We start from the raw sequence: 27,274 nt of genomic DNA, 5'->3' as shown, positions 1-27,274 counted from the left end.
ACAATAACTCCCTAAACCCCGACTACATTAAAATCGTATCTAAAAACAATGAGAACAAAATCTCAGATTTCTCCTGTATTGCCGTGTACAGCGCACTACGTTTAATATCTAACAAGTATTAGGTTCTAGTCGGGAGCTCGCGACTAGGGGATACCCTGAACCCGCTTCTCCCAACATCAAATGCACATATATATTCTATTTTAGAAGCTATATGTCAAGTTTGGTGACTCTAGCTCTTATTATTTACCAAAATTGCCCAAAAACAGGGTATCGATATCGATTTTTATCGATTGCTTGGAAACGGAGTGAGTTATCGATTATCGGAAATAAACTCGATCTGCAGGCACTAGGAGCACCCACATCTAAAATATCAAGTCTCTAGCTCTTATTGGTTCTGAGATCCTTGCGTTCATACATACGGACGGACGGACGGTCGGACATGGCTAGATCGACTCGGCTATTGATGCTGATCAAGAATATATTTACTTTATGGGGTCGGAGATACTTTCTTCTGCCTATTACATACATTTTGATTTAGCACAAATACAATATACCCTTATACCCATTTTTAATGGGTTCAGGGTATAAAAACATCACCTCCATCACCAGCGTGCAAGACGGCAACTTACTGATGCTAGTTAAAAATCAAAGCGAGGCTAACAAATTCATGAACTCACCTTCGTTACCGGGCATTTGCGACATCACATGCAACATGCATGCAACTCTAAACCAAGTAAAAGGCTCAATATACGCTCCATATCTCTCCGATATCCCCAACAATGAAATCATCGAAGAGCTGCGGTCCCAAAAAGTCAGTGAAATCTTCGAACTCACCAAAACCACGGACATAGGTATTAAAGCCTCGAGTAAATCTGGTCACTTTATATCTCTACCACCTTCCCAGTAAAATTGATACTGCATGGCATGCGGTAAAGGTACGGGAGTACATACCAAACCCACTGAGGTGTTAATCTAGCCAGCTGCTAGGCCACACAGCCAAACACTGCAAAATCGAACCACATTGTGTTAATTGCGCGTTACGTCCCCATTCGCCGGACACCTGCACACAATCGAAATGCATTAACTGCTCAGAAGAACATCCATCCTCCTCTTGCCAATGCCCCAAATATTAGCAATAAAGAGAAATACTGAAAATCAAGACTACAAAAAAATGCACAATGCGCGAAGCTAAACTACTGTTCAATGAAACAACAACAAAGCAATCGAGCCATTCTTCCTACGCTGCAGTAGCGAATGCGGGACAGTATAGTAACTCAAAAACATCCGAACAAAAAACAACAAAAACAAGAACATTAGCCCAAATCACAACAAACCAACCATAGATAACACAATGACTGATATAAATAAAGAAACAACAATAACAACAACAACACCAAGTTCAAGTTTGGTGGCTCTTGCTTTTATTATTTACCCACTTTGGAATTTCGAAATCGATTTTTGTCGATTGGTTGGAAACGGTGTAAGTTATCGATTATCAGAAACAAAGTCGATATGCGCAGGTAGTAGAAGAACCTACGGCTAAAATTTCAATTCTCTAGCGCTTATAGATTCTTATATCATTGCATTTATAAAAACGAATGAACGGACGGACAGACAGACGGATATGGCTAGATCGACTCGACTATTGACGCTGTTCAAGAATATATATACTTTATAGGGTAGGAGATTCTTCCATCTGCCTGGTACATACATTTGCACAAATACATAATACCAATTTTTGTCGTTTTTAATGGATTCAGGGTATAAAAAATGCCAAATGGCACAACAAAATTAAAAGTAAATGGGAATCCCCACCTTAGGTTGTACTTGTACCAGGCCAGCTTCCACGGCAAGTCATTCTCTCTAGCTCTGTGTATGTCCTGTGCCCTTTTAAGCTTATTTTGAATCTCCATCTGTAATTCGCCTGGGAGTGATCAAATTTATGTGACCAAATAGATTGTCTTGTTGTACTCCACTGTAGACAACAAGATTACCTCTACAGTGTGGCTAATGTTTTTGTCAATTTACAACATCTAGCGAATGCCAGTAGGGTACTATTTGAAATGCTGACTTCATAACTATTCATCAGCAGCGAGTCCGGAAGTTCAAAGCTGCCTCATTGTCGCAATAGATTATTGTAACCCTCGGGAAGAAATTCATGAGCTGTAAAAAGGGTTATTTCAAGTCCCCTTTTGTTATAGATGCGATTGGTTGAACTATGGCAAATATCGAAAATTTGCCATTATATGTAAAAAAAAATGTGAAGGAATCGGTGTCTAACCAATTTTTTGTTTCCTAGGGTGTCTGTCGTATTTAGACCTTGCGCATGTCTTGTAGTTTTGTACAATTTCGTTGGCAATTTTAGCCATTTTTGGGAAAAAGTACACTGAGAGGACCTGTTTTACATGTTCTGTGAACAGAATTTCTCTTCTCTAACTGATTCTCAAAATGTCTATAGCGCGATTTTTACAGTGCCAGAACTTAATAGTCGGAAATTTCCGCATCAAATTGTCCTGCACCAGCGCTAAAGTGTGTAAATCGCAGTGTAGCGCACTTACAACATTAGACTTGAGTACTTTCACTAATTCCTCGAGAAGTGATTTTCTGCAGGTTAGGGACTGTCGCTTCTTGTTTCCAAATATGATAAAGCTACGCTTTGTGAAAAACTCGCCTTGTCAAGGATTATCAGGTTCTTGAAACAGTCCAAGAGCTTGTCAGTGGTCTCAATGGTGAAAGTCAAGGAGAGCTCACTATGAACTGTTGCGATGCATGAGTCAGCATCTTGCTGTCTTAAAGCGTTGAGCTGTTGCCTTGACAAGTCATCGACAACTAGATTAACTTTTCCTGGTTTGTTAAACGTGCGAGCGTTAGACTCGTCAATGCGTGTTTGACATCTTCGGATGCCAGAATGTTCCACAGTATCTGAAAAGCACTGCGTTGGTGATCACAAAATTCGACTGGAATTTTTCGTGATCTATGTTTGCAGATTGACCTATTTCCCCCCGTTAGGATTGATGCAAAATCTTTAATAAAGCATCTATGATAGCTTGCGAGTCACAAAAACGATCTGACTTCAAAAACTGTCTTGGGCTTTGGGAAGTCCTGAATGGCCTTAACCTTGTCCGGGTCTGTATAATCCAAAGAAATATACACTCTTCTTAAAAAAGCGAGATTTTTCTTCAGATACCCTCATTTTTGCTTCATACATGCTCTTCAGCACCCAGTCGACATGTCTGACATGCGAGTCATCTTTTGAGAAATTGATGAAGTCATCGACGTAGACGTAGCAGGACTTGCCGATCTGTTCTCGCGGTATGTTATCAATCGCCCTATGCAAAATGCTGGCGGCGCTTGTAAGCCAAGAGGAAGTCGACAAAATTTGTACTTCCCTCCGTTCACCAAAAAAGAAATTTTCTCTCGGTTGGCCTCTGCGTTATTTGTGGTGGTAGCCAGACTTACAACTTACCAAGCTTGAATTGCCTGGAGCTAACGCAAAGCTCTGCCCCGATTTGTTTTAACAGGTCGAGGCCTATAATCCCATCAAATGTTAAAATTTCTGAAAGAAGCTTTTTTTCCAAACATTGATACATAGCACATGTCTGAAATCCTGGTAGTGCCATGAATGGAGTGAGTGGTAAATGGATTATCGACTGGGCGGACTTCTTTAAGCCCTTGGTGCGGACGAATGTAATAGGAAGGATGAGGAACTTCATAAACGAAAACAAAACCGCGTTACCGATTCCCTTAATTTTTTCATTATATCATCTAAATACTTTATTTACTGACATTGCAGCTTGTCGCATGAAACACAAGTTTCTTGCGGCCCTGTAAACTCTGCCAGACACTTAACCGTATCTAGAGGCTCGTCGCAACGAATGCCTTCTACGATTTATATTTCTTTAACTGGGGCGGTGTAACCTTAAGATCTGTTACTTTTTCTGATATCTCAAAAAATTGCCGGTTGAAGCTCGCTTTTAGAGCTGCAGCTCTTTCATTGAATGCCCTTGCCTGTGCATCGAGGGCAGCTGAAACCGGTGACTCGACTAAAACCCTAAGTTGCTGGCGATTCAAATCTGTTTTGTTTGAATGCACTGGGTTTTGCTCAATGTCTGCTGCGCATGGGTCTACGCTAATTTCGTAACTATCTGAGCCCTCTGAGTCAAAATTTCTCGAGCTGGGGTCTCTATATTTTTTGAATGCCCTGTTCATAAGTTGTTACAGGAAATGACAACTAGTCACAGAATCAGATTAGCGCCACTTAGGAGCAATAGAATATTCAATGGTCCAAAATCACCGTCAGACAATATAGAAAAATACAGTATAGTGAATTATTTAATTCTTAGAATTATTTTATTTCTTCACGCAGTATTTAGAAACTGTTTATGAATGAATGGTTTGTATGTGGTTATGAGGTATTTCTAATCATATAGTGGTAAAATATCCGCTGACGATGCTTTCTTCCTCGCTGCAGTCAGAAACAGCAAATTTTCTACGCTATCCAGATTAGCTTGCGTGCTTTACTGGCGACCCATCAGAAGGTTTCGGTAACAAAAGAACAATTTGTGTGTTTTAATACACATGCATTGACCAAGTTGTCAGGCACACACCATTGATTGTAGCGTTTGGCGCGGGATTTAATGAGCGCATTGTTAGTATCGCCACACGTAACTTCGATATCTAAGAATACCTCGTAGATTTTGCTTTCGGTAGCATTGAATAAAAATCCCTCAATGCTTGATGGGAGACTTTTTGTTGGGAACGAACGTACGATTTTTTAAAGTTGGGTGCCAATTAATTAAATGTTATTCGTTATACTTTGTCATTATTAAGACCATTTCAAGATACAAAAACTTGTTATTAAGGTACACAATGCAAATGCATAGCGGCTTCAGAATTTTCTATTGCTGTAATAACAGTTATTTGATAGGAATCCGAATAGGTTTGCCTTACGAAAACATAATGTTGTCCATGAATACCTCAAATAAATTATAGTCTAGCTTATAGAGATCAAGTTGCCACAGAAATTGTATTGCATAATTAGGATGATTAAAACAATCTTCAAAAAAAAAAACCTATGAACGCAAGTTTATATGTTTTTCTTCCATTCACCCATATTTTGAACACAAATTTTCAAACGAAATAATTGCAACTGGTTAACTGATAATATTCTTGGTAAATCGTCAAATTAAAATATTTTTTTTTTTCAGTTTCTATTTGTATTTACGATCTGTCTCTTCGATAATAGGTAAATTATGTGGTGTAGATATTTTAAACGGTCTCACCACTCTTTTGGTGGCCTCAGCGGCAAATCAAGTGGGTGTTGTCTTTTTAGACGTCGGGGGTGCTAAGATTCTTGTGGATTACTCTATTTTTTACATAAAAGGAGCCTTAACCAGAATACGCAGTGTTTTGCTTTAAAATCTTTGCAGAATTTCAATATTGGAAGTATAGGCCGTGCCTCAGAAACCAATATGACCACATTTGCTTCAAAGGTACCGTGTATAAAATCACTTTGTTCCTTAAGCTTAGCTGCAATCTGTACCGAAGTAGCCAGTTCATCTGCCGGGGTTTCAGGCTGATCTGTTTTCTTCTGGGTTTTATGTGGGTTCACCACGTCAATCTCCTGTCTATGGTTATTTGACAGGATTTGCTGTTGGCAGCGTGGTGTCGTTTAGGATAACAGGAGGGGAGGTTTTTCGTCTTGTGGTGAAAATTATGTGTGTGGACTTAGCTTCGTTGAACAATATTCCACCTTTGAAGCCATGGTTCGAGGCTTGACACCTGAGCTTGCAAGATGACGGAGGCTTCAGCATGATCCGTTGACAGGTCGCCTCAGTCGATAATAGGAAGGTCAGCTGTGCACAGGATGTATAGCCCAGTCCCTTCCCGAACACGCTTCCTTGCGGGTTACCAGCATTGATTTTACATATTTCGGATTCGATTTCCACGTTGAATGTCCACCTATTGAAAATTAAAATATAAAAGATCTAAATAAAATATCTAATTAAATTATTAATACTAACTAGAGCCTCCTAGTTGGAAGTCCACGACTAGGCGACATCCCGAACTCTCTTCTACCAACAACAAATTCAGCTCGTGCTACTAGCTCGTAAAAAAAAAAAACAATAGAATCGCAATTGCAATTCTGTTAATAGAATTTAAAGAAGACTCGCATGAATGTGTGCACATCTATACAGAAATTCTTGCAATTTAAACTGGTAAGCACGAGGCCAGCCATTACACATATTCCTTAATTATTGTTGTGTTTCCTAACCGATAATGATGAAATTTTAAACACTAGATTTTTATTTGTTTATCTTATTGTACAAAAGAACAATAGTATAGTCTCTACGTCTTTAGCTCTGATAGGTTCTGATATCCTTGAGTTCATAAATACGGACAGACAGATGGACATGGCTAGATCGACTCGACTATTGATGCTGTTCAAGAATATATATACTTTATGAGGTCTGAGATCCTTCCTTCTGCCTGTTACAAAAACTTGTGCAGAGAATTATAATAACTCGATTATAGTAACAAAACAAAATACCGTATTAACACTATAGTAAAATCAAACTCCTTCAATCTCAAGGGACTTTTCAAAGGAAAAAAATAAGCCACATTTTTTTAATAATAAAAAAAAGGCATTAGATAGCTACGTACGAGGGCTAAAAGGTGACCTATATCGTTTGCTCCGCATGAAATAACCAGTTGACCTACCTACAGCACTACATTTATGTTTAATGCCGAAAACAAAACATTACACCTGAATATCGCTGTAAATAAAGTACAACAAGTTAATTTTATAAATACAAACATAAGACGCTCAGCAAAACCTCGTAATTTACCAATAGTTCAGTTCAATATCAACCAGCCGTGCTTCCTCAAAGAAATCTTAAGGTACAGCAACAAATAGATATCCCTCGTTAGAATAATATGAATTAGGGTTAGCAATCACTTACTAATACACTTTGGCCATATCTCCCATGATCCAAACTGAAAGACTTCTTTTTATTCCTTGACAAAATCCAAACTACTAAGGTCAGCCACAAGCAAAACAAGCTTTTCTCTATTTCTCCCAACATCACCCAAGCCGCTGTCGAGATCAGACCAGACATGGGTCTCAGTATCCGCACTAGAATGGTTAGTTACTTGAGCAGACCTCATTTTGAGGCAGGCAAACCACCCCTGCAAGATTGAAAGAGCCAAGCGAAAAAATAATTATCTAATTAATGTAAACATTGCTGTTAGATATCCAATAACCGAGATAAGTAAGGTATTGGCCCAGTTGGGCGACAAAAGACCTTACCTTAGTGCTAGATCTTAAAAGTAAATTCCACCAGATTCTTTGAAAGGAATCGGATATCGGAAACAAGGATAGATTAAGCAGATTAAGCTTGTTCAATAAGCTATCGAGGATTAAAAAAATCAAATATGCTTTGGAAGAATAACACCTGATTAAAGATGCTTCCACCTTCGCTATAGGATGTGTTTTTTTTTTTCAAAAAGAGCAGACAATATTCTTCCTTTTATTTATAAAGACAAAGACAATAATTCAACCAACGAAAAAAAAAGTCGGCCATAATTTTGACATTTGGGGCGCTAAACAATTACCTTTATCGCAAGGCCAAAGGCACTCTGACTCTTCTAGTCGTCGAAATGGGAATGATAGAATACCACATTGGAAGTAACAGATGAAATGTTGTATAAACCAGGCGGATACAATGTGTTAGCCAATGCACTATATGAAATACATATCATTCAATTCATCCATCATCAATGTAATCAAGAAAAAGCTTCTAGCTCCCGACTAGGAAATACCCTCAACCCTCTTACAACTCGCGCTACGTGCCCCTTTGCAGCAATAAAGATTAGAAAAATATTTACCCAACAGCCGCCTCAATTATTGGTTCTTAATGAGAAAAATAAACTAATTCAAATAGCAGCACAGAAAACAATCGCAATTGCGATCATTGTGTGTGTGCGATGTGTGTACATGTACAAATAAATTCTTAGAACATGCTCTTTCTACTGCTAGCACGTTCACAGTCAAAACTCAAAACTTTTCTGTGTTACTTAACCGATCTTAATTTAATTTTCGACAGTATATTTTATTGTAACATAGAATATTCTCATATGTATTCTCATAAAGTCAATTAAATTTAAATTGAGGCTTAAATTGGTGGCCAATACATGTTGGTTTATTTACTTGATATATATCTTTGTGGTGATAGCAAGGAGGTGGCGATAGCTATAAAATGAAATATACCTTATTCTTTTTATTATTTATTATTATATTATTATTTACCCAATTTACCCAATTTGTTAAAAAACTCGAATTCGATATCGATTTCTGTTGATTGCTTGGAAACGGAGCAAGTTATCGATTATCGGAAACAAAATTGATGTGCTCAGGTTTTAGGAGGACCTAAAGCTAAAAAAAAAATACTTTCCCCGGTAGGGCTTGATGTGGCTGCTGAATAGAGGCATAGCAAGTGGTGCGGTCTATAGTGATTTCGAGCCCTACCGAGGAAAGTTTTTTTTTTGTTTTTTTTTGCTAGTGTGGCTGTTGAGTAGAGTCGATAGCAAGTAATGCGGTCAGTTGCGAGTTCAAAACCAGCCAAGGGAACTTTTTTTGAAATTTATTTGGTGTTGGAAAAGGAGGCTGCAGGGTATACCCTAGTCGGGAGCTCCCGACTAGAACATCTTACTTGTTTTAATTCATTTGGTGTAGGAATTAGAGGGTTGAGGGTATACCCTAGTCGGAAGTTCTCGACTAGAACCTCTTTCGTGTTATTATATAATGGTACTCTTCCATTCTTCTAACGATCGCTGGAGGGCAAGCGAAAATCAGAAAAAGCAGGGTAAAAGAGAAGCAAAGGCCGCAATTATGCTCACATAGCGTCTGAAGCTCGCGTTTCATGTGCTGCTATTTTAATTAGTTTTTTCCTCATTAAGAATTGGGGTGGCTGGTGGGTAGAGCTCGTGACAAGGTCCGTTGCGAGATCAAACTGCGAAGGGAACTTTTATTTTTATACCCTTGCAGAGGGTATTATAATTTTGTCGCGAATGTGTAACGCATAGAAGGAGACATCTCCGACCCCAAAAAGTATATATATTCTTTATCAGCATCAACAGCCGATTCGATATAGCCACGTCCGTCTGTCTGTCTGTCTGTCTCTATGCGAACTAGTCTCTCAGTTTTAAAGCCACCTTAATGAAACCTTGCAGATATCCCTCTATCTCTTGCACGCAGCACATATGTCAAAACCAGCTGGATCGGACCACTATATCATATAGCTGTCATAGGAACGATCGGTCGAAAATTAAGTTGTTGTATGAAAAAACATTTTGTTTATCAAGGCACCTTGACCAAACTCGGCACTTATTAGTTTTACTATGCTCCTCATAAATATGCGAAACCCTAACATCGGACCACTATATTATATAGCTGCCATAGGAACGATCGGTCGAAAATTATGTTTTTGTATGAAAAAATATTTTGCTTATCGAAATATCTTGTCCAAATTCGGCATTTATTAGTTTTACTATACTCCCCATATATATGCAAAATCGTATTAAGATCGGACCACTATATCATATAGCTGTCATAGGAACGATCGGTCGAAAATTAAGTTGTTGTATGAAAAAACATTTTGTTTATCAAGATATCTTGACCAAACTCGGCATTTATTAGTTTTAATATGCTCCTCATATATATGCAAAATCCTATTAAGATCGGACTACTCTATCATATAGCTGCCATAGAAACGATCGGACGAAAATTAAGTTGTTGTATGTAAAAACATTTTGTTTATCAAGATATCTTGACCAAACTTAAAATTTATTAGTTTTACTATGCTCCTCTTATATGTGCGAAATCCTATTAAGATCGGACTACTCTATCATATAGCTGCCATAAAAACGATCGGTCGAAAATTAAATTTTTGTATGTAAAAACATTTTGTTTGTCAAGATATCTTGACCAAACTCGGCATTTATTAGTTTTACTATACTCCTCATATATATGCAAAATCCTATTAAGATCGGACCACTATATAATATAGCTGCCATAGCAACGATCGGTCGAAAATTAAGTTGTTGTATGAAAAAACATGTTGTTTATCAAGATATCTTGACCAAACTCGGCATTTATTAGTTTTAATATGCTCCTCATGTATATGCAAAATCCTATTAAGATCGGACCACTATATCATATAGCTGCCATAGGAACGATCGATCGAAAACTAAGTTGTTGTATGAAAAAACATTTTGTTTATCAAGATATCTTGACCAAACTCGGCATTTATTAGTTTTAATATGCTCCTCATATATATGCAAAATCCTATTAAGATCGGACTACTCTATCATATAGCTGCCATAGAAACGATCGGTCGAAAATTAAGTTGTTGTATGTAAAAACATTTTGTTTATCAAGATATCTTGACCAAACTTAAAATTTATTAGTTTTACTATGCTCCTCTTATATATGCGAAATCCTATTAAGATCGGACTACTCTATCATATAGCTGCCATAAAAACGATCGGTCGAAAATTAAATTTTTGTATGTAAAAACATTTTGTTTGTCAAGATATCTTGACCAAACTCGGCATTTATTAGTTTTACTATACTCCTCATATATATGCAAAATCCTATTAAGATCGGACCACTATATCATATAGCTGCCATAGGAACGATCGGTCGAAAATTAAGTTGTTGTATGAAAAAACATGTTGTTTATCAAGATATCTTGACCAAACTCGGCATTTATTAGTTTTAATATGCTCCTCATATATATGCAAAATCCTATTTAGAAAATCCTAGGAACGATCGGTCGAAAATTAAGTTTTTGTATGAACAAATATTTTGATTATCAAGATAGCTTAATCAAACTCGGCATTTATCAGTTTTTATGCTCCCCATATTTATGCAAAATCCTATTAAGATCAGACCATTATATCATATAGCTGCCATAGGAACGATCGGTCGAAAATTAAGTTGTCGTGTAAAAAAATATTTTGTTTCTCAAAATATCTTGACCAAATTCGGCATTTATTAATTTTACTATACTCCTTATATATTGGCAAAATCATATTAAGATCGGACCACTATATCATATAGCTGTCATACTAACGATCGGTCGAAAATTAAGTTGTTGTATGGAAAACTTTTTTGTCATTCAAGATATTTTGATTAAACACGGCATTTAAAGGTTTTACTATGCTCCCTTCGTTTCTGTAAAATCTTATTTGTCTCGGACTACTATATCATATATCTGCCATAGGAACGATCGGTCGAAAACTAGGTTTTTGATTAAAAACCTCTTTTGTTTATCAAGATATCTTAACCAAACTCGACATTAACTATTGTCCCTGTACTTCTTAGATACGGGCAAAAGACTATAAGCACTATGAAAAGGTTGGGTTGGCAAGGGTATTAGATCTTCACCGTGCCGAAGAAAGCCTTTCCGTTCTCGTTTTATTTATATTACATATTTATTTATTAATGGTCGACAAAACGAGTGTCTTCCTCATTATTCAAAAGGTTGTACAATATAAGTATATTCTAAAAGCCTAGTTAAAGGATACAATTTTCTAAATAGCATCACCGACCGATGGAGGTGTTTTATTTGCCAGTCCGGCCAGCTGTGCCCCTTTTCACAGCTAATTTTGTCAGTGACGCTATTAGAGCCTACATCTAAGCAGAAGGTTGTAACTAGGAAAAAGGTGATCTCAAGTGAAATTAAAAATAATCTTAATTTGCTAAATTAATAAAGAAAATACAATAAATAGGAAAAAAGAAAGTAAGAAAATTGTTAATAAAGTAAAGCAATGTAAGTTAGATAAAGAGTGTTAAGTGGATAGGACAAAGAGAAAAGTATTGGGAAATCACCGACACGGTGGGGGAAAATTTTTCAGCCTGTCCGGCTAGCTATGCCTTATCTTTATTTAATGCAAGCAAGCGCGAGCTGCATTTGGTATTGGAATAAGAGGGTTGAGGGTATTCCCTAGTCGGGAGCTCTTGACTAAAACACCTTAATTGTTTAACATTATTTGATTTTTATTCTTGAAAAAATAATTGCAATCTAACATTGGCAGCTTAAGCTAGTTATATGTGAGTGAGCACCGTACAAAGTTAAAATTGTTGTATAATTCCAAGCCTATTAGCAATCAATTAATGTTGACTACCTTTGTGCAGCAACATTTAAAGATGTTAATTTTTGTTTCTATTGTATTTAATTGGCCGCGCGGGGATTTTATTTATAAGGGTATAACTATTGCTTGGCAGTCAACCTAAACTGTGAACGATATTTAAAACGAACGAAATGCAACTATAGCATAGCGATGGGCAGCGGTCGTCACAGCCGAAGGTAAAGGGCTAACGAAAGAGAGTGGGCAGTAGAATAAAAAAAAACGCGCAAATATTATTTGTTCTTATGCTGTAAGGCTTATAGTCGTATACTGCTATTGGCTTCTGCATGCAGTCGTCAGTGTTGTCTCTATTGGTAACTAGACCAACAAGCTCTAAACCGAAAAATTTGTAATATATTTATTGATCCTGTCGATCGTGAGTCTTCTCTTTGTTGTAATAAATTGGCAAGCTCCACTATTTGGTACCATAAATATTCTTCTTTGAGGAGAAGTAGGTTGGTATGGGGGCTAAGGCACTCAAGCTACCATTTGTCATGTTTTTGGATTACGTCTCTTATTTTGGGGACTGTTAGATCTCTCTCGATAGCTCTAGTACGTATATACCAAGAAGCCTTGAAGATCCCTTGCTCTTATTTTGTGATTTTTTTCGACAATTTTGTACGTTTTCGGCGCATAGGTGCATATAGGAGTCAATTATAAGAAATCTTTACATTGTTTTTGAGTGAAACTTGTCTTCAGCAGAAATTAGTTATGTCATCTTTGTAGCTTTACAATATACTGGATTATTGTGTCTGTTATGACGTCATTTTTCAGTCTAGAATGACTGCAATATATTTAGTTAATATTCATTTAGTTTGTTCAAGTTTTATAATAGACTAGGGCAACCTTAACCCTAGACAGGACCTTCCTAGTAGCAAAAGTACCATTTGCACATTTCCTTCTTTTCATGCTGATATTCGAAGGCCCACCTTTCAAAGCTATCCAGGTAATCCTGTAACGTCTCTGTGGAAGTGTCTATTAAAGGACTCGTAGTCTGCACAGCAGTGTCATCAGTATCCGTGACTATAACGACATCCTCCTTATACACTGTGGTAACTGCATGTAAGCTGTGTAGATTGTGTAGAGAGTGGGACCAAGGACGCTCCCTTGTGGGACTTCCGCGCATATCGGTATGTTTGTCGACTTTGCACAATCGATGACTACTCTAAATGTTTTATCCTGGATAACCTTCTCATTTACAGGAACAATTATGGGGTTAGGCAGCTCCTTAATTTGCTGAGGAGTCAATGATGTCATACTATATCAAAGGCTTGTTCTATATCCAAGAACTTTGCTACAGCAAATTATTTGTCCACCATGCCACCAGCGCAAAATTCAAAGGAGCAGAGACTGATTGGTCTCTATTTGCTTATTTCTGGTCATGATTAATTCGGACTTCCAGATCTTTGGAAAGTGTCCTTATCCTAGAAAGCTATTTAACAAGAGATGAAGATCAGCGCTCTATTCGAAAGAAGTTTTATGGTCCTTTTATCCAACTGTTCCTCGCCTGGGTTTTTTTTAACCTTTAAGTATATGATCTGCATTATTGCCTCCGGCAGCGTAACTGGGGTAAGCGGATATGAGGTTAATTGTCGTAAACCGACTCTCCACACTATTTTCGATTATTTTTGCTTACAATTATAACACCAGCCACCTGATGGATCTTTGATTGGGCCCTAGCGGTTTGTCAAGTGGATGATCCTGTGTTATTCAGAAGTCGGTAAATTTAGGACTGTTTCTATCTATTCAAGACATTTTGAAGACGGTAGACGAGCCTTTTATAGATTTGATCAACCGTTCTGACATATTCCCTTCTGAATCCTTCTGAATGAATAAACACATTAGAGCATTTATTGTTGTCTGCAGCTGCAATTGCTGCTTGCCTTATGTTTTCCTTGAAAACGGAGATTGCGTCGTCATATCGTCTGGGAGGCTTATCTCCAAGTTATGGTTTATTTTGCTGTCCAGCCCAGTTTCAAATATTTAATATCTATCACAAGCATACCGGTGGCCAGGACTTGGCTGGAGCAGCTGTCGTTGAAGTCTTCGCCTGCAATGAATTAAATTTCTAATGCTATTTATTTATAATTTTGGTCCAAGGCTCGTTTGGTGGACAAAACAGAAAAGCAATTGTGATGTTTCCAGAGTTTATCTGCATCTCAAAAGTAAAGCACTCGGGTGCAATATGGACGTTTCGTTGTATTTGTTTTTTGTTGTTTTTTGCAAACAACTAACATTCTATAAATTTAAAAATTCGTACGCAATATGGACTTTTCCTATGAATTGCCCATAGAGAATGAATGTCGCATTTTATTTTTCTGAAACAATTCATTTTACTTTTTTTACTTAGTTCACACAGTTTAGTAGAAGACTTATTTCGGTTCGTACAGTTAGTTTGCCCATCTGATGTGATAGGCAATCTACAAAAGTTGTATTGTCCCACTTGAGCGACTCAGTGCATGGCACTATCGACATCAGCTTTTTATATTAAAGCGTTCACAACCAATCTCGGAATTTATCAGTTTAAGTTTGCTCGTAAATAATTTCTAAATTCTATCGGATCATTATATTATATAGATGACATAGGAGCTATCAGTCGAAAGGTAATTTCTTGTATAGATAACGTTTTGTTTATCAAGGTATCTTGACGAAACTCAGAATTAATAAATATTACTAGGCTCCCTTCATATACGCAAAACCACTATTTAATATTGCCGACATACGAAAGTTCGGTTAAAAAGTAGCTTTTGGTATGGAAACCTTTTAATACCCTTATTGAGGATTTTCTAATTTTTTCATGATTTATGTAATACATAGAACGAGACACATCCGACCCCATAAAGTATATACGTATATTCGGATAAACATCAATAGCCGAGTTAATAATGCAACGTCCGTCCGTCCGCCTTCCGTCTGTCTGTTTCTATGCGAACTGGTCTCTCAGTTTTAAAGTTATCTAGAAACTCCCAAAGTCCGTATTTCTGTTGGAGGTAGTACCAAAATTTGGGGTCCAGGTTAAAACGAAAGCCAAATTGCAGTAATTATTTCTAAATTCATTCAATTTAAGTTTGACTATATTTATACTGTGGAGACCAGATGCAAGAGCAGTATTCATAGATTAAAGCTTACAGTTTATACCCTAAACCCATTGAAATGGGTTAAAAGGGTATAATGTATTTGTGCCAAATTCAAATAATTGTAACAGGCAGAACGAAGCATGTCCGATCCCATTAAGAATATATATTCTTGATCAATATTAATAGCCGGGTTAATCTAGCCATGTCCGTTTGTCTGTCTGTCGCAACGTACGGATATCAGAACCTATAAGTGCTAGAGACTTGAAATTTTAGCCGTAGGTCCTCCTAGTACTGCGCATATCGAGTTTGTTTCCGATAATCGATAACTTCCCCCGTTTCCAAGCAATTGGCAAAAATCGATATCGACATCCTGTTTCTTGAGCTAATCGGGTAAATATTAAGAGCTAGACTCTCCAAACTTCCTATGGTATGTTATGTTATGTATGAAGATATACTGTAGAACATTTCATTATAATCGGTTAAGAAATACAGAAATGTTTTGAGTTTTCACTGCGCGGGGGCTTGCGGCAGCTAGCGCAAATTTCAAGAATTTCTGTTTATATATACACACACAGATTCGTGCGCGTCTGCATTGCAATTGCGTTTGCTTTATGTGGTGGATTTGGTGTTGGAATAAGATGGTTCGGGAGCTTCTGACTCTCACTTGTTTGGATTAAGCCTGTGGAAACGTGCGCGTGCCGCAAGTATTTTCTGTGTTCGAAAATTTAAAAAACCAAAATTAATTAAAAAATAAAGTATAATAAAATTAAACCATCGGGGTGCTTATTGGCAAATCACGTGTCAGTTAGGGCCAAGCCCAGGCAGTTTTCATTCATGTGGGCATATATATTCAAATTCTACAATTCTGTCTTATCTCCATATACATATGTGCCACTACCAAAATAAAAAGTTGTTTCCTTATAATGAAAGTTGTTTTAGTATTCGAAAAGGTGTCTCACAACAGAGAAGAAGCTCCTCGAATGTGAAGGTGAACAGGTCTTTTGCCGAGGCAGTTTGTTTCAAGAGACAACCGTATTTTGGGGATGGTACCTCACTACGTAATGTCCTGAACCCTAAGGAATTTTTAGGAGGAGGAGGATTTATTTTTGCAAGATTTTTGTGTCTCTGTCTCATTCATGGTCTAAGGACCCAATTCATGAAGGACTCTCTAGACCGAGTTCACGTCACATAAAGGCGCAGGGCCTTAAAGAGTAGCTGATAAATTAACCTTGGCCAGTTGTTCGGCTTCTTTGCTACAATCCACAACAGCATGTAGAGATGTTGGACGCTATTCCAGCAGCTTGTAACCAGTTTGAAGCTCTCCATGAAAAAAGGTTTCGAAAGGCTGTTCAATTATCCGAGAGGATATTAATGTAAGCATCTTGAAGTTACCCTTTTCGATAAGAATCTGGGACCAGAATTCAGTGACATAATTCAGTGACAGAAATTCTGGGGGAAATGCTCATTGCAATCGACGTTTTGGTGTTGAGTCCAGTGATCCCAGCACCCACTCTATGGTCGGTTTTGTATCCATTATTGAACCACTTCGTGTTCCTACCATCGTCGGAACAGTTGACGTTATCCCCTCCGTTGCGATGCGAGATACGACTCCCAAATTTAACTCCAAAGTGCAAATTCGTCGTTTTTTATTTTTTTCTATTGCAGATTTCCAAGCCCTGCATTTTTTATATGAGACCAACATGACTATAGAACTCTGCCAGCAACCCAGATGTAAGTTTGATGCGGCAAGGGCTATGAACAAAAACTTCTTTTATGTGAATGTATAGTGGAGTCGGTCCTAAGGTTTTTTTTATGGCTGCAGTCAGACACGTTCAGTACATTTCTCTTTTCAGTGTGCTACACTTTATACGAGGGAGCTGTATATTACAACCGTTCTGACCGTCATGTTCCATAAGTATCTGATGGCTCTACTGTCAATACCCTCTGTCTTTCTAAAGAATCTACGACATATGGCGGCCAATGTCAAGTGTTCCTTTGTCAACCTTCAGGTAATCACTGCTCTCGGTATGGTATGGTATTTTCAAATCTACCGGTTACTATAAGGGCCAGATCACTTGCATTCTCATTAGCACCAATATGCAAATTTGATAGTTCTTCGATAATTCATGTATTAATATGGACCACAGGAAATGAGACATAACTCCCTCTGTTGGTAACGTTTGACCGCCCTAATGCGGAATATGGGCATGTCTAGCGTGGATATCTCTATGTATTTGCGTAGCATGTTATGGCAAAACAGTCGCAATAGTTTCCTTTCAGTCCTTCACTTAAGATCTATTTGATACTATAATAGAAAACCAGCTCTTTTAAATTAAGTAGTGGCTAATACTAAACTACTAAAAATATTTAAAGTAGTTATAATAAATTTATTCATATTTATACAGGTAGACAGAAGAATGTTTAACCATTAAGTATATTATTATTTCGCAGCATCAATAACCGAGTCGGCTTAGCCATATTCGTCCGTACGTGTGTTATGAAAGCACCGATGTCAGAATCTGTATTGTATCCCTACCTATTTGAATTACGTTTTATTCTCTTTAATGCTAAATATTGGTCTGACTTAATGGTATACCTTACCTTTGACCTTGCCTTATAAAGGATGGCAAGCAGTTTGTTCGGTTGATGAAGCGAGTTCAAACATAAGAGGGAACAATTTATTTTCCTATTTGTTACTAATCCTGTTTAGCTTTTGTTTTTTTTAGCTTAGTTTAGTTGTTTTTTAAAGTGTGTGTCAGAAAGTATGAATGTGTTGACTAACATTAATAGGTCTGGATTTTTCAAATTAAATAGACTCAATGCGTATTTGGGCGAAACATTAGTTTATGTAATTAATTTCTCAATTTCTTAATTATATCCCGAGGCCATTAAAAATGGATAAAAACGGTTCAATGATCGATTACTTGTCCCGGTGTCTAATTTAAGCACTCATATTTATTTTTTTATATTTTATCTCATTTTCATATTATCGATAAAATCAATATTGAGACATGGTTTCAGAAGATTAATAGCACTAACCATACAATGCCTTGTACCGATAATATGAAAATGAGATAAAATATAAAAAAAATAAATATGAGTGCTTAAATTAGACACCGGGACAAGTAATCGATCATTGAACCGTTTTTATCCATTTTTAATGGCCTCGGGATATAATTAAGAAATTGAGAAATTGATTACATAGTGTTAATAGCCTGATTCCACTATGCGCAAAATATGTTACAATTGCAAACTTCACATTCTGCGATTCCATTAGCAATTTGAATGGCAATAGTACCGCTTTTTTTAAATAAACAGCCGATCAGTTTGATTTAATTTCCATAAGCGCCATAAAGTTTTCCTTTCAAAATTAAGTCGAATGCATTTCTTTTCACTGCTTCGAAAACCCCTCGCGACCTATTAATCTTTGATTGATCGTAAAAGTGAAATTAATTAAGTCAGTGTACACCCTTCGAGGACCTCCATATCAAGTTTGGTGTAACTAGCTCGTATACTTTTCGAGTTATGCTTACAAACCCCGTCTATATTAGTTGTGTTTCCGTGAGTTTTTACGGATTTTGCATGATATCGTAATCGCTATCTCCGTCAACTGTTGCATTTTTCCCCCGCTCGATTTAATTGAAATCAATTGATTTTTATTTAGCTCGTCAACGCTAATATCCCACGTCTGTCCCTCTAATTGATGATGAAAGCGCTAATGATTGAACGTAATAATTACAAAGTGATAAATTCGTTTACTTGCTTAGCGTTGATGGGAGCGCAATTTACGGGCACACAAGACCAAGATAAAATAAAAATTGATAGCTAAGAGTGAAAGATACTCGTGCTGAAAAATAAAAAATTATTTCGTCGTTAATTTGCTTTGAAAGAAATAACAACGGACACACTTACTGACTTACTTATTGTCCTTGGCTATCGCTAGTGAGAATGTTTAAGGACATTTAAAGCATGTAAAAAATATTATGAATCGTCAGAAAACTTAAAAATATAGTTATCGTTTGCTTAACAATTTTACAAGCTTGTGTATTGTTGGCCTCATACGAGAAGAAGATATTGCTTCGCTGGTTCAGTGTTACCAACGAAGATAGGTTATAAATAGAATGTCTGAGCTTAAAACTGATATAGTTGGACTACTAGGACCGCGGAGAGCGATCCAAAAGAGATATAAACTGATCGATAGATGTTTGCCTTTAAATTTAACCACCTTGGAATTTAAACAATTGAAACAAATAAAAGTAGTCTAGTTGGGAGTTCTCCCCAAAGCGATATCCTGCACCAAACGCTGAGTTGAGCAATACATACACCTAAGCACGCATATACGACGCAATCAAAACACTTTAAGCAAGCTTTTTATTTTCCGACACTATAACAAATACATTTATAAATTGCCCAAATAGGCATTTGACCTCTCTTTGAAAAATATATTTATATACAAAAGCATACTCACACGCGTCGCAAGCTGTGCAATTTATGCCGCGGCAGAAATGCATTTAAATAAAACTTTGGAGCATATATTTTGGCTTAGGGTAGTGAGGAGGGCGGTTGCAACTTGCCTCATTTAGACCAGCATTGACCCATTATGATGTCACAGTAGACTGTCCCCTGTTATCCCAGAATCCAAAACATGGATAGAGGAAGCATTCAGCTATTCCCAAAGATGAAGTGTTAAATGCGCTTAGGTCTTTGCTTAGACAAATCTGACAGATCTCAAAACAATTGCGTCTAATCTAGTTTTGCATAGCGCTTGTCAGGTGCAAAAAATACTTGACACTGTCTCTTGCTCTTCGTGTCAACTACCAGCCGACCAACGAGTGTACAGTTATAACTTTGACAGGTACTGTACAAATTTGCCTGTCTTGGCAGTATAGCTCCGTGGAGCATTATCTACAACGATCAGACCAATTCTATCGGGCGGTCTTGCATGTATCAGGGGCTTCCCGCCATTTGGACGTTGCCTCAAGATCAGATTTTAAAAATGCTATGAGCTAAGCATGCTAAGAGCTACTAAGCTATTAAAATACCGTCGTTTCCCGTTTCGGAAATCGCTAGTTCTTAGCCTTAACAGTTCGTCTGTTCGGCACTTGCCATCGATGCTCCTTTGGCTAGGACCAATATAAGGTAAACTGCAAACTGCTAAGTTGCGTGTGACGGCAGTCAACAGATAGCGAAATGGATGATAACGTTGAAGAAAGTTGCTATCCGATTAGCCGACTGAAAAAATTCAGATGGTTGTTTATGGAAAATCTTGGAGTGATCCGACTAGAACTTCTTACCATTAAAAATGGGTATAAGGGCATATTGTATTTGTGCAAAATCCAAATGTATGTAACAGGCAGAAGGAATTATCTCTGAGGGGTCAGAGGGATAAAGAATATATATTCTTGATCAGCACGAATAGCCGAGTCGATCGAGCCGCGTCCGTCTGTCTGTCTGTCCGTCTGTCCGTATGTATTAACGCAAGGATCTCAGAACCTATAAGAGCTACATACTTGAAATTTTAGATGTAGGTGCTCCTAGTGCCCGCGCAGATCGAGTTTGTTACTGATAATCGATAACTTACTCCGTTTCCAAGCAATCGATAAGAATCGACTTCCTGTGTTTTGAGCAAATTGGGTATATTATAATAGCTAGAGTCACCAAACATATGTTATAGGTTGCTTCCAGAATATTATATATATGTCAAGTATCTTTCATTTTATACCTACCGCCACCTCCCCGCTACCACCCAGGGCTATAAATCAAGTAAATAGCCCAACTTTTATTGCTTACCAATTTAAGCCACAATTTAAATGCAATTGACTTTTTCAGAATACACAAATATTCTATTGTACTGTAGAAAATGTCATAAGGATCGGTTGAGAAAAAACCAAAGTTATATGCTACTGCGTAATTGAATGAGGCAGCAGCTTTAAGAATTTCTGTATACATGTACACACACACATTTATGCGCGTCTGCTGTGGTTGCTGAGTAGAGGCATAGCAAGTGGTGCGGTCTGTCGCGAGTTCGAGTCCTACCAGGGAAAGAATTTTTTTTCCTGGTGTGGCTGTTGAGTAGAGTCGACGGCAAGTACTGCTGTCAGTTCCGAGTTCGAACTCTGCCAAGGGAACTTTTTTTTTTAAATTTTTTTTGATGTTGGAATATTTTCTCAGGGTATTTTCTAGTCGGGAACTCCCGACTAGAACGTCTTGCTTGTTTTGTTACTGTAATTGTGTAAATCATAGAAGCATAGACATCTTTATAGACATAAATTATAAAAATCGAATCGACTGTTGATGCTTATCAAGAGTATATATTCTTTATAGGGTCGGAGATGCCTCCTTCTTTCGTTACATACATTTCCATAAATTTATTATACCCTTTTTATCCATTTCTAATAGGTTCAGTGTATAGTAAGAGCTATAGTAAGACGTTCTAGTCCGGAGCTCCCGACTAAGAGATACCCTGAACCCTCTTATACCATCACCAAATGCAGCTCGTGCTTCGCGCTCGTTTGTAGAAATAAAGATAATGTAAAAAGAAAATGTTCCCTTGGCAGGGCTCAAAATCGTACCTAACCGCACTACTTGCCGCCGTCTTTACTCAACAAATACCCGAGCCAAAAAAAGTAGCTTCCTCGCTAGGGCTCGAACTCGCGACATACCCCGCCACTTGTCATCGCCTCTACTCAACATCCAACCTATAACAGAGTCTTGGTGAGACGAAAAAGTATTAAAACAGCAGCACGGAAAACAGTACAATCGAACTCAAAGAAGACGCGCATAAATGTGTGTGTGTATATGTATACAGAAATTCTTGGCATTTGCGTCGCAAGCACGATATTTATTCTACAGTATATCTTATTGTCTCATAGAATATTTGGGTATTCTCAAAAAGTTAATAGTATTTAAAGTGTAGCTTAAATTGATGGGCAATATAACTAGGGTTATTAACTCGATGTATAGCTCTGTGGTGATAGCGGAGAGGTGGTGATAGGTATAAAATGAAAGATACTTGAAAAAAATATTTGGGTATTCTCAAAAAGTTAATTGTATTAAAATTGTAGCTTAAATTGGTGGGGAATATAAATTGGGTTATTAACTCGATGTATAGCTCTGTGGTGGTAGCGGAGAGGTGGTGATAGGTATAAAATGAAAGATACTTGACACATATATAATATTCTAGAAGCAACATATCATGTTTGGCGAATTTAACTCTAATTATTTACCCAGTTTGCCCGAAAAGCAGAATATTGATATCGATTCTTATCGATTACTTGGAAATGGAGTAAGTTATTGATTATCTAAAAGGAACTCGATCTGCGCCAAAGATGGGGTCAGAGATGCTTCCTTCTGCCTGTTATATACATTTGCACAAATACATAATACTATTTTTAACCATTTTCAATGGGCTTTGGGTATAAAAACAGCATTTATGACACACACTATGAAAAGACACCATACACCTAACTTTGATGCAACAACAATAGTACATCTAGAAGAACACTACAGCAAAAGACATTCATTAGAAACGCTTCACATAATTAACACACTAAGCAACAAACGACTGAGCTACAAAACAGACTCAGAAAATTTTGCTCACATGTATAGAAACTTATTAAATAGCCAAATAGATTCACGCCACGTCAAAAAGCGCTGACGTGTAGAATTTTGTATAGTGAATGTTTATTGAATTTAATTTATGTTAATGTTAGTTAGTTTTTTGTATCTTGGTGCTAGTACCCTGAAGACGTGTGAATTTCCAAGTGGTGCGGAACTTACATCACGTATTTATTTTGTTAGAGATCAGTGCATGGAGCTTTTTTCTGAAAATTTTTTATCCAAGAATGGGTGGATTTCGCGAAATAAGAAAGTCACGTATCACATAAATTTTCAGAAAAATCATTGAAAATTATTTTTGAGTCCGATCGATGATTAAATAACTATCAAACAACCGTTTTCCACCAATTTGCCACTGCGGGTGGAATGAATGATTTCGCTCAAATAAATCTTTAAATTAATTTTCAATAAGATCATTGGAAATAACTTAAAGCCGGAAACCCACCATATCCTTTTCCTTGTTTCCACCAAGGAGGGTTAGATTTTAAGAAAAATATGAACAACCTCTCAAGTACATTTGACCAAGCTGATAATTTGGAACTGAGTTTGAGGCCGATCGGAATGGTTAACGAACAACTTTCATACCATCGTGTTTTGCCAATTTCACACTAGCTGTTGAAATTTTCCCAAAACCCCGCTTTTATTGTGCAAATTAATTTGGCCGACTCAGAAGGAATATTGGTTATAACGACTAACAATAATGAACTATAAACACCAAGAGTGCGCTGGTTGTACATTTAGTTATTTCAAAAATATCCCAGCTCCATCATCAGCTTACTTTGCTACCGACTCTAGATTTGACAAGATTTGTTCTTAGTCCGAAGCTATAACCGTTTGAGAATAATAATAATTTAATTTAAATAAATATTTTTCAAAAAGAAAATATGTACTTTATTTTATGTTTACTTGAAACTAATAAAGGAACTTGTTCCTAAAGAGATCATGAAACGGTATTAAAATGCCAAGTCTAGTTAGCCCTGCTTATCTTATTGGCCATCCTTCCGTTTTAATAGCAAGAGTTACCAAATATAACCTTAATTTCGAAGAGTACACACGGATTAAGAGTAATCACTAACCATACAACATATAGATGGAACAGATAGAACAAAAAAATGAACCCATTAATTTTCTGTGGATATGGTCGTGCATCGAGTTTGTTTTTGATCAGGTCCAAAACTCACTCCCTTGCTCAGCGAGCAAGAGAGCTAGAGAGTCATATACCAATTACACACAGTACTAGGTATCGCAGGGATGGTTCCACTAAGCGAACTGGCCACCGAAGTGTTAGTTTTCTATGGCTACAGCAAACTCGGTTCGCACAGCAGCAGAACGATGGTAAGCACGATGGGAATGCTTACCTAAAGAACGCTGGACGCACAGGTTTATTCCAAACTGGGAAACCTGAATAAGCCGCAAGTATGGTGATACTAATTTCTATTAAACGCAGGTCCTATCTGGCCATGGATGCTTCAGAAGCTTCTGAAGCGTTTCGATCACGTCGATACAGACGAGTGTTCTTGGTGCGGCCGATGGATCGTAGCGGCCGCGAACCACATCATCTTCGAGAGTGAACGTTTCTTAGCGAACACAGAGGAACTAAAAGAAAGCAGCGGCAGACCTATCACGGTGGACAACCAGGTCACGAGCATGCTGGAGACCGCGCAAAAGTGAGACGCAACAAGCACCTATTCAGCAGCAGTAATGGAAAACTCAGGAAAGTTGAGCGCAGAAGTCGGAGAATGGAGAAAGATTATGTAGTAGGAATGCCTGGGAAGCAATAGGAAGCAATTAATTATACTTATATTATTATATTTAGTTTAATTTATTTGTAAAAAAAATTATTTAAAAAAAAACCTATCACTCACGCATCTGAATGTTTGTGTGGAAATGCTAGAAATTCAGAAATCAAAAGAGAATACGTGCGATCGAAATTTTAGAAAAAATTCACATGTCCGCATTGATGCTTGTTAATACACATATACATTCAACACCGAGAGAAAGCCAAAGCAGTTTCCTATAGTTGGAGCGAAACAAAAAATAGCGATGTTATTCTATCACACAAAACATATAGCTTTCTCGCTCTATAAATAAGAAAGCGAGTCTTGAACTCAGACAAAAACGAAATAAATGTGGGAATTAATCTGCACAAAATTAATAGCTACTATTTCTTGCCGAGCTGTTCCATCTATATGTTGTTTGGTTAGTGGTGTAATATAATATAATATAAATGCTTGTATACCGAGTGCCCATCCCGTGAAATTATTTAAATAACAATTACAATTATAGGCGAAAGAATTTCATATTTTAATTCATTTTTTTATGAATAAAATTGCTATTGTAGCGTATTATATTCAGTTTTTACGTAAAAATACATAAGTTTATAAGGCGGTAAGGTATGAAACGAAGGTAAGTAGTTCCTTCCTTTCAAATGGCGCAATGGCAATTAGTTTCTTTGGTTGAGGGGGTCACGAGCTTAAGTGCAACAGTGCAAATTTTTTATAGATTTTTTTTATAGAAGAAACGTTGGCACACAAAGTATCGGAGGCATCTGGTCCAAACTCGCGAGTAAGGGTTACTCTACAGGAAAGTGCTTGGCGCACTCTCTTCTATATGATTTGTGCGATAGAACGGCAACGCTGTTAATTTTTATCTCGCTCGCACTTACTCTCAATTCTCTCTCTTTATGTTTAAGGATCGTTTAAATGTGTGTGTGTATGTGTCCTAAAAGCAAAAGGTTGAGGCATTTCTACCCTTTTGAAGGCACGAGTTATATGAAATAGAGAAAATGCTTGCCACGTCGATGCGTAATTCTTGCATTTTAGCTCGCTATCGTTGGTAAGGGTACCCAAGTGTTGCCATGTGTTCATTTAAAATATTTTGGACTCGCTATTCACGCATACTTGCATATTTGTTATATGAATAGAAGCATTTATGCGCTTGTGTGCCTGTTGCTTGCCTGCCTGCCTGTCCCCGATGCAAATTTAACAGCAACCGATTTTAGGTTAAAGTGCTGTAGTCACCAAATATGGCAGGTATGAGATGAAATTCCGTATTTTGGGCTATCTGTTGCTAAGCAAACAACAAGCATGAGGGAAAAAAACGAATAACATGTATTGTGGCTCTTAATTTGTAGCATAGGGAAACAAGTTATTTGAGGCTGTCCTTGAGTTGTTTTAACCGTTTTAAAACACAAGAAAGGCATATTCGATTGTTCCGCAAGCGCAAAATCCAACACAAAAAATGCGGCTCATTTATAGGAAGCAACAACAATGCACTTTCAAATAAAACAAATAAAATATAATTTTTTTCGTCGTCTGTTGTGATTGCCTAGATGTGGAAGCAGGCTCTCGAGGACATAGGAAACTCAGTGCAAAGAAAATTACCAAATAATGCCACTATGTTTGTTGCTGGTTTCTCTCCATGACAATCAAATTAAAGGGTTATGCACACAGCGCGTCATCACAAATGATGAAGTCACATTTCAAAGAATTTTAAAATTTATTGCTTAGACTAGTATATATTATTTTTCTTCTTATCTTTATTATATACATTTAAATAATTTTTGATTAGGGTAAATAGTAAATATTTTATTAAAAAATGTAATAATTAGCTGTACCACTAACCAATCAACATATAGACTGGACAATCAGTGGGGCATGAATTGACGACTGCTAAATGATAAATATGTACATATATAATCGATCCTTTGTATTTGGTATATTTAAAGATTTAATTTTTGTACTAATTTCCGCTGTTCATAATATCATTTAAAATCATCATTACATATGCAGGTGCAGGTCCTTGCTAAAAATTGAAGATTTCGGCCTAACGGTAAGAATGGGTCAGAATTCATTCATGAATTCAAATCCGAAATCATAAACAAGTAAGAGGTTCAAGTCGGGAGCTCCCGACTAGGGAATACCCTGAACCCTCTTAATCCAACACCAAATAAATTTAAAAAAAAGTTCCCTTGGCAGGGTTCGAACTCGCAACTGACCGCATTTCTTGCTATTGACTCTACTCAACAGCCAGACCAGCAAAACATAAAAATAAATACTTTCCGCGGTAAGGCTCGAACTCGCGCCGCACCACTTGTTATGCCTCTACTTAGCAGCCACACTAATAATTAAGTACTTATGATAAAAAGGAACTAAAATAGCATTACAGGAAAAAGTCGCAATTACCATACTGTTAGAATGCGTAGCAGATGCCCATGAATGTGTGTGTGAACATGTATACAGAAAGTTTTAAAATTTCGCTAGCTGCCCCATCCAATTGCGCATATAACTTTTTTTTTTCTTAACCGATCTTTATGAAATTTTCTACAGCATATCTTATTGTACCTTAAAATATTTATGTATTCTAAACAAGTCAATTGCATTTAAATT

The 27,274-nt window shown here is 37.1% G+C and overlaps 1 protein-coding gene across 2 annotated transcripts in view; it reads left to right on the top strand.

Annotated features, from left to right (window-relative positions):
• The window catches only part of sbm (L-type amino acid transporter sobremesa), a 115,778-nt gene that overhangs the window by 31,976 nt on the left and 56,528 nt on the right, over positions 1–27,274 (top strand). The gene's annotated exons all lie outside the window — the stretch shown is intronic.

The sequence above is a fragment of the Drosophila virilis genome, chromosome X (genome assembly GCF_030788295.1).
Source record: "Drosophila virilis strain 15010-1051.87 chromosome X, Dvir_AGI_RSII-ME, whole genome shotgun sequence".
Taxonomy (NCBI): Eukaryota; Metazoa; Arthropoda; class Insecta; order Diptera; family Drosophilidae; genus Drosophila; species Drosophila virilis.
The sequence above is the reverse complement of the archived record's forward strand: the minus strand, read 5'-3'. Positions and strand labels throughout refer to the sequence as shown.